The sequence below is a fragment of the Acomys minous genome (assembly GCF_964271855.1).
Source record: "Acomys minous genome assembly, chromosome: 7".
NCBI lineage: Eukaryota > Metazoa > Chordata > Mammalia > Rodentia > Muridae > Acomys > Acomys minous.
The window spans coordinates 1,858,775-1,875,021 of record NC_140488.1 but is presented as its reverse complement, the minus strand read 5'-3'; positions in this window follow the sequence as shown (position 1 = coordinate 1,875,021).

The window sequence follows — 16,247 nt, the reverse complement described above, 5'->3', positions numbered from 1 at the left end:
GACTCAGACCCTTCTGAATACAGGGTGAAAGGGACTTTTGGTTGCTTGTTCATTTTATTTTTTGCTGGGTTGATTTTTTTTTAATTTTTCCTGCCTTTCTGTTTTTGTTTTTTCTTCCTTTCTTTTTAGAAAATTTCATTTCAATCATGACCCTAACTCAGACATTCAAATTCTTGTGGGTTTTTCCTGTGGATCTTTCCTAGGACTGGGGAATTTGGCGGGAGAAACCACTGCAGTGTGGCTGCCTCCCTCCACCCCTCCCATAGCCTCTGCTCATGAATCTGCTCCTGAGGAACGGGAAAGAAACCAGCCCCTGTGTATTCTGGAAGAAAGTCCTCCTTCTCCACCCAGTCCTAGGGAGCCAGAGCACTGAGCAGGTCTTTCCCCAACTCAGCAGCTTTGTCTAAAGCTCCAGGTGGGGCCTGATGGCTTGGTAGGGCCTGGAGAAGCAAAGTCTTCTCACAGAAGCCATGGAGGCTTGCCTCCTGCATCAGTGCCACAGCAGCAGCAGACAGCCCACCTTCCAATTCAGTCATGGTACTTCCACTGGAGACTGGGGTGGAAATGTAGAGTCATGGGACTACTCAGTAACGAGAAAGAAGAGGACCACTCATAGAATCTTCTGGAAACAGACTCAAATTCCACATGAGGAAGCATATTGCCAGAAAAGCCCCATCTAAACATTAGTTGGCAGGAAGGCTACTACGTGTCTAGGAAGGTGTGTGTGCCAGAGAACTGTGTAGCTACTTGGGAATGGGTTCCAACAGTGGAGGGGTGGAGAGTGGGCAGACCCCTACGGGCAATTCTGCCCAGAGGGTGTGAGTTCTCTTAGGGAGATGGGATGAAGATGAGGCAAAAGAGCCCATTGTGATGGGGCTAAAAGGCCCTGGGGCCTACGGGGGCTTAGGGACAGGCGGGAGCCTTGGACAGAACTAGGATTTATAGACAGTAAGAGCCAGCCCATGTTCCTGAGAAACACTTGGCAGTGGGTTGCAGCGGGGCCTAAGCCACGTGTTAATGCTTGGCACATAGGTTGGAAAGGAGAACAGTTGACAGACACTAGGCAGCCCTACAGTGCCAAGGATGGGCTGGCAGGCTGTGGAGACATGTGAGACCCTTCCACTTGTGCAGCTGAGCTCCTGGAGCAGGCATCCTTGCCCCAGAGTGTTGGGCTGACCCTAGAAGACAGGCAGGATAATGAAATGTCGTGGAGCACTCAGGTTGCTTCTATAGTATGCGACCCAGGCTTCTGTGCAGACCACAGCTGAAGCCCCTGGTGGACTGTACTAATAGAAGACACTGGAGGGTAGGAAAAACAGGCTGGATTCTGCTACCTCTATCAGAAAAGAGTAGAGATAGGCCCTCCAGAGGCAGAGCTGCTCTACAATGTGCTGACTAAACATTAGGCTATCTCAGGGCCAGGAGCAGTCACAAGAAGCCTTCAAGGGACCAAGGGCAACCTCCACTGCATCCCTATAACTCTCCAAGAAGTATATGGACACCAAGTTCAGACTCAAAGAAACAGCAAGCTGGGTGTAGTGGCACAAGTCCTTAATCCCAGAACTCGAGTAAGAAGCAAGCAGATCTCCGTGAGTTCAAGGCCAGCCTGCTCTACAGAGTGAGTTCCAGAACAGAGAAGCCTGAGGCTACCTAGGGAGACCCTGTCTCAAAGACAGAGAAGGAGGCGGGAGGGAGGGATGGAAGGAGGGAGGAAGGGGAGGAACAGCAAGCAGAGTCCTGACTGTGTGGGCTCCCATGCCCATACATGTGCTTGCCTCAGGGAAAGCAATGAGGCCCCAGCAATGAGGTCAAGGTGAAGATAGCCCAATTTGGGACTCTAATGGGATCCCAGCCCAGTCTCTAGGGTGGGCTCAGCATTTGCCCAGGTGTGAACACAGCCTGTGGGGCAGTATACCCAGGAGAGTGCACCTAGCCCCCATGAGCTGATAGTAGGAGTAGCTACTTCCCAGGCCTAACAATTAAGGGCAGGGTCTGGACCCCCTGTAGATTGTTGCACTCAAGCATATACCTCCAAGTACCACTCTGCCCTTTGCTGTACCTGTGAATGCACAAAGCAGGGGATGAAGTGTACAGTTGCACACGCACAGGGCTCAGCCAAGGTCGGTGAGGAAACGGCGGCGGCGGCGGCAGGATCACCCCCTTCACAGGGAGGCTCTTGGGTCTAGACTTCTTGGCAAGACCAGCAGGGCTGAGTCACATGTGTCTGGAGCTAGAGATGCGGGCGCCAGGACTGGAACACAAACGTGCCCACTCAGAGGGCCGCCAGGGAGGGGGTACCCGACTTTGCATTCTCCCCATAAGTCCCTCTTTTCCCCTAGCCTAGCCCCAGCTTCTGTCCAGCTTTTTGTCCTGTGCCTGAGGCCCCCCTGATAGGGTGCAACAGCTTTCATGGAGAGTCAAGAGGAGCCCATGCTTTTGGCAGGAGTCAACTGGAACTTCGGGCTGGGAAGGAGAATGGGAAAGTGGTACCAAAGTCCTCCTCGCTTCATCGTGCCCTCTCCAGGGCCCCTTCCACTGGCACCCTCCCCCGGGACACCCACATTCCAGCCAGAGAAGGCCTTGGCCCTGCCTGTCAGTACCTTGCTCCTGCTAGCTCCCCAACAAAGGTTCTGTTCCCACCCTCCCCATCTCCCAGAGGATGCCATAAGTGTGAATGTGAATGGTCTTCTGTGTGCAGTGCTCACAAAAGCATCTGCAAGAGTGCTGCTTTAATTGGGAGCAGATCCTTTGAGGTTTCAATGGCATTAAAATAAGCTGGGTTTCCTCTAAGGAAGGGTCGCTGGCAGCAGGGGGAGGGCATGGAAAGTTTGACTTCTCTCTTCTGAAAGTTTTAAGAGGGAAAGGCATAGAACAGCTGCCTGTGTGTGTCCTGACGCCTGCCCACATGTATGTATGCAGACCCAGCATGTTTGTATACACATGCGTGCATGCACACACACACACACACACACACACACACACACACACACACACACACGCACGCACAATCTGCTGTGCCCAGATAAGATGTGAGAGGCTCAAACATAAGCCTGTTCCCTGGATGGTGTGCCAAGTCATTGTTCTGCCTCATGCCGTGGCAGGAGTGAGGGTACATGGGAGAGACTCCGTGCACTGGGCAAATCCCAGAACTCCCTGTAATGAGTGACAGAGCAGAAACAGCTATCAATACATCTCCCCTGAACTCCAGATACTTTCCCAGCAGCAGCTTGGATGTTTGCTAAGCCCCTTGCAATCCAGCTCCTGAGCTTAGGCAGGTACGCAGTTGACATTCAGTTCACCCAGGCAAGCTAAGACCGACTTCTCCCCTAGAGACCTCAGTCATCTGCACACTGGCTCCCACCTCTGTCTTTGTGACCCCAGTGATTCTGTGTTGCATCCGGCTGCCAAGGACCAAATTTACAAGTTGAATCGTGCAATCCTTTTGCTGAGAAGCCCATGGTGGCTCTGTTTTCTTTGAGGGCAAAGGTAATGTCTCCTGGTCACCTTTGACACCTTTTTTAAACAGACCCTCCTGTCCTTTCCCAGTCTCAGTCCCTCACGCAACCTACTTCACTAGCCTTGTTATTCCTGAATGTAAGTCAAACCACACCCCCAACACAGTCTTTGCACTGGCCAGCCCTCATTTTTTCCAGGATTTTTGAGACAGGGTCTCTCTGTGTAACAGCCTCGGCTGTCCTGGAACTCACTCTGTAGTCCAGGCTGGCCTCGGACTCACAGCAATCTGCTTGCCTCTGCCTCCCAAGTGCTGGGATCACAGGCGTGCGTCACCACGCCCAGCTCCAGCCCTCATTTTTGACAGACTAGAGTTCCTTCTGCGTGGGTGGCTTGTTTTCATTCGTATCTCTCTCTGCCCAAGTCAACTTCTCAAGGCCTTTCTCAAATCTTCTATCAAAACACAAAACAAAGAGCAACCAAAACCAAAGAGAACACACTGCTTCCTCTAGCTACAGTGCTCAGTCTCTTTGTTTCAGATGGAATCCCCGTGCCTGCCCTTGCAGTGGCTCCGGGATGTTTGCTAGGAAAAGAATCTGTTCCCCAGTCCTCCCCTGATAAGAGAAGAGTCCAAGGCTATACAGCTGTGAGGAGACTTGAGGGACACAAAGCTCTGCATATGGGGAGAGGGCCATGTGGAAAAAGAAAATAAAGTTGGCAAGAGACCTTTGGAATTCTGGAATTGTATAGCTAAAGGCTATGGTGATTATACAGAGCAGATTCTTCTTCCTACCTGCAATCCATGTCTATAGCTTTCTAAGAGTGTCTGTCTGCCATATTGAGATGGAGACACTGAGGCACTGAGCAGGGATGCTTGTTCCTGAGAGCACAGGGCCAGTCAGGCCATAGCAGAGCATTGAGTCTGAAGCCCTTTAGTGCAAGCCCCAGGGCCTCATCCTAGTTCCTGGAAAATCCCAGTATCCCTCCCACCCACCTCTCCAGACACAGGCTTAGGATCAGTGCTGGCCTGCAGCCCGGCCCTGGCTGGCTCAGGCTGAGTGGAGTCTGAGTCTGCGAATGAGCTGTTGGGGAGAGGGGGGCCAAAACCCAAAGCTTGATGGGAACTGTTGATTCTGCTGAGCTCCTCCCCACCCTCTGGTCCTGCGCTAAGGGGTTCCTCCAAGGCTCCAGAGTTGTCTGGGCACTCTGGCTGGCCAGGGTAGGTTGCAGAAATACCATTCCCCAAGTGCCAACCTGGGTCGCCCACTGCACTTCCCAACCAAGAGAAGGCCAGCCAGACCAGGCCTCCATAGGGGCTGAGGAACCAGGAGCACCTCAGACTTGCTTGGGCTTCCTGCCTAGGTGGGAAAGACGGAATGTCCCTCCCTCTCTCAGGCTGGCTGTGCCAGAGAGACCTGGGAGTAGGCTCCCCCCACCTCCAGTTCAGCTAATGGGAACCAGATGGCAGGATGTTTAGTCAGAGCCTGGGGAGCTTCAAGAACAGGGGAAATGGGTAGGGGGCCAGAATTCCAGAAGCCATCTCAGTGAAGGGGCGGGGCAGAGCCAGGGGCATCTCCAGAGACCTGGATTCTAGGCCAGCCTCTCTGATGCCTAGATCAGGAAATTCAAGGACTTGAGCGAGTCTCCTGCCCTTTCTCTGTAAAATGGTAGTGGTGGTGGTGGTAGGTGTTCCCTCTCTCTGGCCTTCCAGAATAAGGGAGGACTGTACACTTCAGGCCTATTAGCCTGAGGAGTCTCTTCTACCAGTTTCGGAAATGGCGTCCCAGACAAAAGACTAGGCCCAGGCTATTCTCAGGCAGTTGTTGGTGTCATCCCTGGCTCCCAAGACAGGCCCAGTGTCTGATTTGTGTGGTGGTGTCCCAATTTTCAGGTCCTAAAGCAGAACCCTGAATGGCAGAAGTGGAGAAAGAACTGTGAGTGGATTTCGAGTGGCCCTGAGCAGTGGCCTCCAGGCTCCTCTCCCCCCACCTCTCGGCTCCGGTAGGGAAATGTTGAGGAACCCCGTGAAAAGCTACTTGCCATGGGCTTCTGTCCCTGACCCTTGCTCAGGGCCTCCCACACTGCCCTATGGCCCAGGACAGAGACTCAAACATACAAATAGAGCCCAGGCTTTAGCCCTTCTTTGCCTATGCCCCTCCCCCATTACTTTCCTTTCTCCCCTTATCCAAGCCCACAATTAACTCATTTTTTTTTCAGCTCACTTCCAAGTATAAGTCAACACTGGACAGAACTGTAGGAAAAGCTTCCTCAATGCTGGCCCCAAACAGCTGTGCTGCTTGCCAGCCCCAGATGGCTGCCCCTTCATCCCCCAGAGCTAGGTTTGGAGCTGGGGCTGTGGGGACGCCCAGTGGCTGATGTCCAGGCTAAGCATCACCTTTGAGAGCTGTTTAAGGGACTCATGTAGACAACTCTTTGTCTTTTACTCTTTTCTCCACTCCTTTGCCTCTACTTGGCAGCACCTTCATTCAAGCACAACCTCCTTCCTATCCGGTATTTATCCTAGCCCTCACATTCCCCTGGTGCTGGGGAAGTACAGGAGCATATGTGGCCTAAGACCACTGATAAGAAACCTAGCAGCCTTGTGAGATGATACACCCAGGTAGTGTCTACCACACACACAGGCTCATGATGGATACAGGGCACATGTGCCCATTTCACAGAGGAGAAAGTAGAGGCATAGAAAAAGGAAACGGCAGAAGCACTGGGATCTAACCCTATCCGCAGGTAGGGTAGTATCCAGGGAGCCCAAAGTCTCTGTTGTCTGTGGAATGGGAGGCAGAAATCCATGGAACGAACAGATTCTGTGGGTACCAGAACCTTCACTGCCCTGAGACAGCCCTGGCACCTGCACCATTTCCTGGGGACCCAGGAGGCTCAGTCCCTCTCCTTTCCCAGCCATGAAGGTGGTGGGTACCCTGCCCTGTAATGGGCCTCATAGGCCCACAGTGTATGGAAACAGATGCCCTATTCATGGAGGTGCTGGGACTGGGCCAGTGGAGAGTCAATATGGGCCTTACAGAGAAAGCTCCAGCTCTTGGATCCAAGAAAGAATCCCCATTTTACTCCTCAGATGGAAGCAGTGGACATTGTGGGGAGCTGGGCACAAGGGGCTCCTTGGTTTGGTAGACAGGAGCTGTTGAGAAGGGAAGGAGAGACAGAGTAGGTTAGGGAGGCTCCCCAAAACAAAGCCAGAGCTAGGGGCTCAGGCTGTCCTGCCATCCTTGCGGCCACCATTCCACCTCTCAAAGCTCGCCATGCCCTCTGCTGACCAGTGGAGCCTACCCATAGGGGGAATGACAGCTATGATGCTCCCCATCCCGGCTCTTTGGGTGGGGTGGTGTTCTGCAGGGGCCCTGGCCAGACAGGGGCTGAATGTGAGAGGGCCTGTGACCTCACCAGGCCCAGCAGCTTGCCCATCCTGCAGCCACCACTCACCCGATCCAGGCCCTTCAAAAGCTGTCACTGGCAGGAAACAGCACACATTGCTCTGCCTCTGGAGTGTCCTTGGGTTAGAGTAGATGGGGAAAGAGCCAGTTATTGGAGGCTGCCCACCTGATGCACCCAGACTGGGTCAGGGCTTGCTAGTAGGGACAAGAGATTCTTGGGAGGCTGGAAATGTGGGAGGGCATTAGCAGGAAGATCTGGGTTCAAGGGGCCCCAAGACAAGAACTAGGGTATGGGCTGCTTAGTGCTGTGCTTGGTGGCCCTGACCTAGGGAGGCTGGCAGCAAGGGACAAGATACGTGCTGGCTCCCAGCTCACAAGTGGGAGATTTGCATGTCCTTGGTTGAAAAGATCAGTCTACTCAGATCTTGGGCCAAATCTCTCCTCAGTCCCTCTTCTCCAATGCCTCCCAAGGGCAGAGGGTGAGGGCACTGCCTCAGCATCCCCCGCTGCCCTCACTGAGTGCTGAGCACGCCTAGTTCAACTACTGATAGGAAGCCACAGTGAAGCCAAATAGGGCTGTTCCTTGGCCAGGCTGAGCATAAAGTCATGCCCAGGAAAGCTTGTGCCCTGACCAGCAGCAGATAGGCCTCCATCCTGCCTCCCCCGCCCCTGCCCCGCCCGCCCGCACAGAATCAGAGGCAGCTGAAGCAGCTTAACCTGGATGGAAACTCACTATCCACATTGGCAGCCTCCCCACTGCATGAGTTCAAATGCAATGACAATTTCCTGCAGGGCATCCAATACTGCAGCTTCTGGAGTGCAGACACGAGGAATGGAGCAGGGCAGCTGGCGATGCAGTAAAGAGGCACAAGCAGCAAGGGGACACCAGAGTTGGCTCGCCCCAGCCAGCTGCTGATGTTGGAGGTGCAAGGGATGACTTGCACTACTGGGTCATCTCCCCACAGGTTTTTTCACTTTAACACAAGTTAGAGTCATCTGGGAAAGGGGAGCCTTGAATAACTGCCTCCATCACATTAGCCTATGGGGGTGTCTGTGGGACTGTTTCTTAATTAAAGAGTGATTTGGGAGGGCCCAGGCCACTGCAGGTTGTACCACCCCAGGCAGGTGGCCCTGACTTGTTTAATAAAGGAGACTGAGCAAACCGAGAGGAGCAAAGCAGTAAACAGCATTACTCCATGGCCTCTGCTTCAGTTCCTCCCTTGCCTTCCCTTGGTGATGGACTGTGAACTGGACAGAAACCTTTGCTCTCCGCGTCACTTTGGGTTATGGTGTTATCACAGCAATAGAACGCAAACTAAAGTAGTTGGCTTTCTTTCCTTCTCTATACAGTTTAGGACCCCAGCCCATAGGGTGGCGTCACTTACATTCAGAGAAGAGACCTGGTCTCAGATGGACCTTCAGGGCCCTGTCACCACCTGCTCCTCTGAGCTGTTGACAATTTCTTTTGTTGTTGTTGTTGTGTTGTTTTGTTTTTTGAGACAGGGTCTCTCTGTGTAGCCTTGGCTGTCCTGGACTCACTTTGTAGACCAGGCTGGCCTCGAACTCACAGCGATCCGCCTGCCTCTGCCTCCTGAGTGCTTGTTGACAATTTCTAAGGCCTCCCCCACCCAACACATCCCTCAACCTCAAGATCCTCCTCCTTCAGCCATATCCATGCCTGCCCTGCTGGCACTCAGGAATCCCATGTGGAGCTGGCCCAGAGCTGGTTAGCTACAAGAAGGGACATGAAAGGGAGGGGCAGGAAAGACACCAGTGGTGTCCAACAGCTGCCATCACAAAGTCCCACAACTGGGTGTTCTAACACAACAGAAACCTTGAATCTAGGTATGAGAGAGAGAGGGCCCATCAGAAGGCCCTAAGGCACGATTCTTTCCTCTGATTTGGACAACTGGTTAGGGTGTTGGCACATACAGACTTTTCACCATGACAATGATGGGAGGTCACAGGGTTAAGGGGACAGGATCTAGTTCTGGAAAGAGTGGACCAGGCTAAGGGAGGTTGGGAGACGGCTATCAAAAGGCTAATGAAGATCTGCTGATCGCCAAGACAGGACAGGCTGGAGTGGGGACTGAAGGCAAAGGGTCCACAGACAGTCCCGCCCATTATCCCCAGGACCAGAGCCTCCCGCCCTGTGTCTTCTTGTTCCAGGAAAAAGTTACCAGGACGTTTGGGTTTAATTATTCTTTTTTCCTCTCCCCCTCTTGCCAAGGGGGCAAAAGAAAGCAGACAGCAGCCTGGGAGGGGCCACCCAGCTGCTTTCCACTCTCCTCTCCCTGCTGCCTGCCGATGATGTGGGGCCTGGGCAGGGGGCTGGCTGCTAGTCAAACACAAGCTCAGCCCTTGCTTCTCCTTGACTGCAGCACTGTAGTGTTTTCTCTGCCGATGGAAGGCATGGAGGCTGCAGGGATAGGAGACAGAGATGCTGACTCAATGGGTTGCTTCACAGGCACTGGGGGGCAGGGACAGAGGTCACTGACAGAAACCACTTTTCCTGCCTTCCCTCATTTTGGCCATTACCACCTTCTGTTCTTTCAAATCCTGCTTGCCAACAAGAGTCAGGGCCTCGGAAATCCACCATGAAGCGACAGGGGCTCATAGTGGCCTAGAGTAAAGTGGCCACCTGATTTTCTTCACCATCAGCCTAGGCCTCCCTAAATCCCTCTGCCTCAGTAGTCTCTCTCTGTCTCTGTCTCTCTCTTTCCCTCTCTTCCTCTCCCCCTTCCTTCCCTCCCTCCCTCCCTCCCTCTCCTTCCCTCCTCCCACCTTCCCTCCCCCACAACTGATTTCTGCCTGGTAGAAGCTAAGCTCCACTTGATCTTTGCAGCCACTGGGACAGTTTTAGATGGCCCCATTTCTTCACATGATAAATGAAGGCATTTTCATTCAAATGGCCCAGTGGAGTTCAAGGGGCTGGGGGAACACTGGCTTGATGAGGCAGGGACAGGATTGGAGGAGCATGGGAGAGAGAGAAGGAGGGAAGTCTGTGGCCTAGAACAAACAGGGATTGGTACAGATTTTAGTCTTTGTTAAGTGCCAGGCCCAAGAGGCCAGGAGGTCCTGTGACAAGGCACAGATGGAGGAGAAGGGGTAACTGTCTACACCAAGGACTGGTAGGCTAGTACAGCAGAGAGAACAAAGACCTCCCTCAGGCCTCCTCCTCTTCAGAGGTTCAGGGGTCAGAGGTAGAAACAGCCTGACTCAGGAGTACTATGTGTCCCTGATGAGAAGAGCTCCCGGTGGCAGCTGCCATATAGGGACATAGCTTCATGCTTCTCTTAGGAATGAAGTCAGGGCTTCTCTAGGGTATGGCTTGCTAGTCTCTAGAGCTCCCTTGATAGCTGGGCTTAATACAATGGAACCCTTCAGGCCACCAGCTCTCTTTGTAATCGTGCCCTACCTTACAGGAAGCTGGAGACCCTTGACCTGTCCCACAACTAGCTGGTGCATCTTCCCTCCTTTCTGTAATGGAGCCTGGGGCACCTCACAACCTCATTAAGCAGATCCCAGGCTCTGTCTTTGCACATGTGAAGCCCGGTCTGGAGTCCCTGCACCTGTCCCACAGCACGCTGAGTTTCCTTGGGCCTGTACACCTCCCTGGCAGAGCCACTGCTAGATCATAACCAGTTTCAGGCAATCCCACCTAGCCTTCTGGAGTTCAAGGGTCTAAAGGTGCCGCACCTAGCCACCTGCCCATCTGCATCCATGTTTACCCCAGTCAAGGGAATAAGATGCAGGCCACATCCAAGAGCTTGGGCCATGGTTGGTGCCTCACCCTCAGGCCTCAGAGCAAGAGGAAGAGGAGGATTCTCCTTTCTAGCCCAGGATGGAGCACAGCCTGTGATTTGCAAGCCTGGGTAGCCAAGGTAGAGGATTTCAGACAGCTGAACCTGGGCAGTGGATGGGAGGGGGAAAGCAGAGCTCTTACCCAAGTCAGCAAGGCTAGAGGTGGGTCCCAGGTAGTAAGCACTGAGTGGGAGGCGCTGGGAGCCCACCTGGCCCCTCCTCCCAAGCCCCATGCCTCCATCATACTACCTCTCTCTCACCTGTGAGGTTCTCCCCGCCCCTTCTTTCTCTTTCTTGCATGATGCTTGACCTTTTCTGAATTCTTCTCTCTTCTTGCCACTATTTTCACAGACACATGCTCCTGAATTCCATTTGTGACACACATGTGGCCAAGGACGCCAACCTATTAACACACACACACACACACTCACACACACACTCACACACACTCACGCACACACACACCCCTAGGCAATAATGCCATTGATCTGTGTCACCCCATCCACAGCCTTCTCCTGCATCCAGGCCTATCACAGTGTGGTTCTCCAGCCTTAGCAGAGAAAAGAGAGTTCCTAGCCCTGCCCTGCAAATCCTCCCCATCCCACACCACTTATTGGTGGGGAGAGAAACAGTCAAGGTGAGTTCCACTTGATCTTCACACCACTGGAACAGTTTTAGATGGCCCCACTTGTTCACATGGTTGATAAAAGCCCTTTAATTCAGCAGATGACCTGGTGGAGTTTAAGGGGCTGGGGGACCACTGGCTTGTACTTTAACACAATAAATGCCCCTCAGATTTAAGCTGCATGCACTTAGCTCTAGGGCCCCCTGCCATAGAGTCCCTGGTCGTATTCATCAGCAAGGGACTCAGAGACCTGGTTCCCACAGCTCCTCTGAGAGCCTCCCTACATCTCTGTCCTTGTCACAGTTCTGAAGCCTGGCAGCTGGGACCATCTCTGGCTGAGCCTTCTTCTCTGTTGGGTGTCCCTGTCCCAGGCTAGGACCTACCATAGCATTTGTTTGCTGGTGCAGGTTGGTAGGGAAGCACGAAACACCTGTCTCTTGTCCTAAAGCAGCCAGGAGCTGCTAACTGCTGCATATTAACACCCTCGAGGCCTCTTCCCCATTCCACATCCCATGACCCATCCCCAAGTTAGCCTGCCCGATCTCAGGGTCCTACTCACAATTTGAGGATGGGAGACTAAGATGCAGGCAGGTAAAATAATTTGCCCAAAGGTGGAATCAAGTTATAAGCCATGTGGCCTGATGCCTTCTAGAGAAAGGAGTTGTCACATTCACCCAGCAGGTACGGGAGGCTAAGTCTTGCTCTGTGCCAAGCCATGCCTGCCTCAGCGGCCCAGTTCGGTGTACCTAGCAATGACTGTTCCCAGATACAAGTCACTAACTACCTGACCAAGTCTAGTCTGCAGTATCAGAGTGGTAACGGCTCAGCCCTGCTAAGTCCTGAAGACAGGGGTTGCCAGTTGTACTGGGTTGGAGATATTGCTCTGAGGAGCCCCATGAGGCCACTGGAGCCATTGTCTTTGAGAGGATTCTGGCCAGCCTGAGCATGGCCGCCACGGCTCTGGCAGGCCCTGCCCTTCTCCCAATTCCCTCTGCATTGCTTGGAAAACCTTAGATTACATTCCTAAAGCCAGCCACCACGGTCTGTTCCCTTATTTGGCCACTTCCTCCTCCCAGACTACCAAGGTCCAGCTGTCAAAGTACTGACATCCAGCAATCAGAAACTCCCTTTGGCTCACCTAATTAACATGCCCAATCAGAATTAAACACCTCATCCTAACATGGGGGTTCCCCCTTTTACCTTTATAAATTGCCATTTGTCTATGGGCCACATCTGTCTCCTCTCCACCCAGAGGAAGTCCTATGTCCCCCTAGGACAAAACACTCTGTGACCTTCCCCTTCGCTATCATCTGCTGTCTCCTGTCTTTGTCCCTTATCCCTGCTCTCTGTCCCTCTGGGGCAAATACATCTCGCTTAGAACTTGGTCTTGGGGGTCCTGGGCCATACTTTTTCTTTCACTTGCTTGTGCTAAGAGAGCCACAGGGAAAGGTCTGGCTCCTGCTTCCATAGCTTCCGAGACCAGAGAGCATCAAGGTGACAAGGTAGGTAGAATGCCGCAGGAGAAAGACTGTCCCTGCCTGGGAGTAGAAACAGAGGAAGGGCACAAAAATACCTACTACAAAGACCTAAAACTGTGATCAGTGCCAGCTGGGCTCTGGGCCTGCGGATTCAGCTTTGCTTTGTCTCATTCTGCAGCAATTCCGTCCTACCCCACCCCACCCCCACATTCTCAGCAGAAAAAGGACAAGCAGACTGGGGGTGGGGGTGACTAGGAAGCTGGTGGAATGTTTGCTTTGGACTCATCCCTGCATTCCTTTTCCTCTGGGGTCCAGGCCCACAGATATGGCACTTCCTGTTTGGGCTGGGTCAGAGGTCAGCAGCCCTGGAGGCGCTGGACCTGCTTTCCCAGCTTCTTCCCAGCTTCTTCCCAGCCTAGCCATTCCAGGTCCCACCCATCCTGCTATGGCCTTCTAATCTATCCAGCCGCACCCTCTTCACAATCTGAATTCAGACCCAGAAGGCACAGGAAGTGTGAGGTAGGTAGCTCTGACATCCCATCCTCCCTATTCTTAACCCTGCTGAGCTAATGAGTCAAGGAGGCCCAGTGTGTCAGGGCAACAAGCTGCAGGCTCTGGTCTAGACCACTGAGGACAGGGTAGGAATCCCTGCACAGGTGGAGGAGAGCAAGGGACAGGCACTCCTTAAGGATGGCTCCTGAGTTGCTTCCAGTTTGTCTATGAAACTGCTATGGGGTGGCAGAGTCTGGGACAAGGAGCATACCTGCCGTGACATTCCAACACAGATGCCGGGAATTTAAATGTAGAAATTCTGTGAGATGATTCACTGACTCACCTCCTGATCAAGCTTGAATTTGGACTGTGACCAACCTAGCCTCTACTAGCCCAAAGAACAATCTAGAACTGGGATGATACCAAGTTGAGACAAAGGGACCATGGCTTTAATGTCACCACAATAAATAAGGCACAGCTGAGGCAAGGATGACCTAATTCTCCAAAAGAGCCAAGATCTTGGAACTAGAGGGTCCCAGCAGCATGAGGCCACACCCTCAAGTCCTGTGGTGATGTGGGAGGGGCTGGCCAGCAACAGATATGGGCTGGCAGCATAAGGGACATCCCCCAAAAGAACCCCAGGCAGGGCTGAGCTTCCCAGCATCCTCTATTCCGTGATGCCATGCTTACTTGGCCTACTTCTCCCTTAGTTAGTCACTTGGCAGGTACCAGCAGTACAGGCAGTCCAACTAGGAACCTCAGGGTGCTGAGCCTCTAAGAGATTACAACAGTAGCAATGTAGTTGGTGGTGATGGGAGGGATGGAGTGCCTGGGGTCATGTGGCAAAAAAGGAGACACTCATCAATCTCCACATTAAGATGGGGCACTGAGGTACAGAACGGACTGAGGGTAATGACAATGGGGACCAGAAGGTTACTCCTGTGGCTGTCAAGTTCAAGTGGGAAATGAGAATGGGGCACAATGGGGCTGACCTGTATCTCCAACAGGGGACCTTGCACCTCCACTCCCTTTTTGCTGTCCCCTATGCAATCAGCTTCCAAGTTCTGGAGCCCACCAGCCTCCATGCCTGGTCTCCCCACATTCTATTACACCAAGCCTCCCTCTTGCTTTAAAGCCTAGGTCTGGGTAAGGTTTGCTCAACATGCTATGCTTGGTACCAAGACTGCCCCCATCCCCCCCCCCCCAGCTACTAGTCCCATAGCAGCAGCCACCGCTTGGGAGATGCTGGGTTCTGCAGTCCTCGAGCTATGTGCTGTCTTTGCCAGGAACCTGGCTAGAGGTCCTGAAAGGCAGGGCCTGGCCTGCCCTTCCCCAAACCTCCTAGACTCCAGGAGAGTAACTAGAGCCTCCAGGTTCCACAGGCCATAGGCAGAGCCAGGCAGCACTCCCTAAGGTCTAGCCTTATTCAAAGGAAGAACACGGACTCCTGGGGTGCCTCATGGCCTCTTTCTGGCTCAACTTGAAGACCATCCACATAGGCCACAATTCAGTCCTGGTCCACTTTCTCTCTTCTGACCATGCCCCAGACTGTGCCTCTAAAGATAGCTAGACACAAGCAGGCTGGGTCTTCAAGGAGCCCCCTTCAATCCCTGAAATTACAGCCCTGGTGGCCCAGAGAGGAGAGATGCTGTGTGATTATGTCCTCAGGGGAAGGTCAAAAAAAGCTCCTGGTGTAGAGTGCCAGCTTTCACCAGCCACGCCTTGGCCATCAGCACTGGGAAGCTTCCAGACAGTAGAGGCCAGGATCACTAGAGCTACTTCAGCTATCTCTTGCGTATGTTGGCCCCACCTCCTGTACCCAGAGGGTGCCCTCATCAAACATCTGTTTCATACCTGCTGAGGCTCCCGTAGCCTCAAGTAGCCACTATAGTGGTAGTAGGGCTACACTCTAGAGTCTGGGGGCCTCATACCCTGACTCTGTTCAGCCATCGAGGGTGTGGGCATCAGCCATGAACATAGCCAGAGGGCTGGGAGTGAGGACCTAGCAACGCTGTGAACTTGGGCCATTCTGTTCAAGATGCTTGATAAAGACGTGGCCCTCCTACGCATGTGAGATGTCTGTAGCTGGCCACTGTCCTTGAGGTTGAGACCTCTTGCTCAGGGATGGCTTTGTGGGAGCCCACAGGAGCACTGCAGACAGTGATGACACACAGCCTAGGATACTGCCTTCTCTACAAGACTTCCCTGCCCCCTCAGGCCGGTGCACTCTTTTCTCACCATCTCTTTGGTGCTCCAGATAGAGCCTTGCTCACATCCCAGCAGTATCCAAATTCCATGTGCACAGGGCCACTGCCCATTCAACTCAAGCACGGAAGATTCCCTTGAGTTCCGAAGTGTCCCCTGAGTCTCTCAGCTTATCCAGAAGCCAGGCACTGGACTGTCCCTTAACACCGCCTGCCAGAACAAACAGGAGAAGTGTTGTGTACAGCTGAGATCCAAGCAGCAGTCACCCACCAGGCTGGCTGGATACACTAAGGGGTACTCAAGGGACATGGAGGGACTCAAAAGGGGGACTAGCAGAAGGACCTTGAAGCCCAAAGACTCAGGAGCCAAGCAGCTGGGTTGTCAGGAGCTCTGGTGGGTAAGAACCCCTGGGGCAGTTTTCTCGGCAGCTGCCATCTCTGCAAGGGGGCACCTGTCAGGCTTCCAGACCCTGCCTCCCCCTAAAGATCCTCACCCAAAAGTCAGTATTTTATACTCACAGAGAACCAACAACATGTTCACAGCTGCCCTGTGGGTGCCCTCTCTCTCTCTCTCTCTCTCTCTCTCTCTCTCTCTCTCTCTCTCTCTCTCTCAAGCTAGGGCAAGAACAGCTGCAAACCAGCTGTCGAGGGGGACAAGCTGCAGCTGATGCCAGGTCCTTTTCCACACAGGCCAGGCAGAGGTTCCCCTGCCTAGGAAAAGATGCCTCTTCTTTTCTTAGCTCCCTTCCTCTGTGGCCCTTCCACAAGACATAGGTCCTTCTAC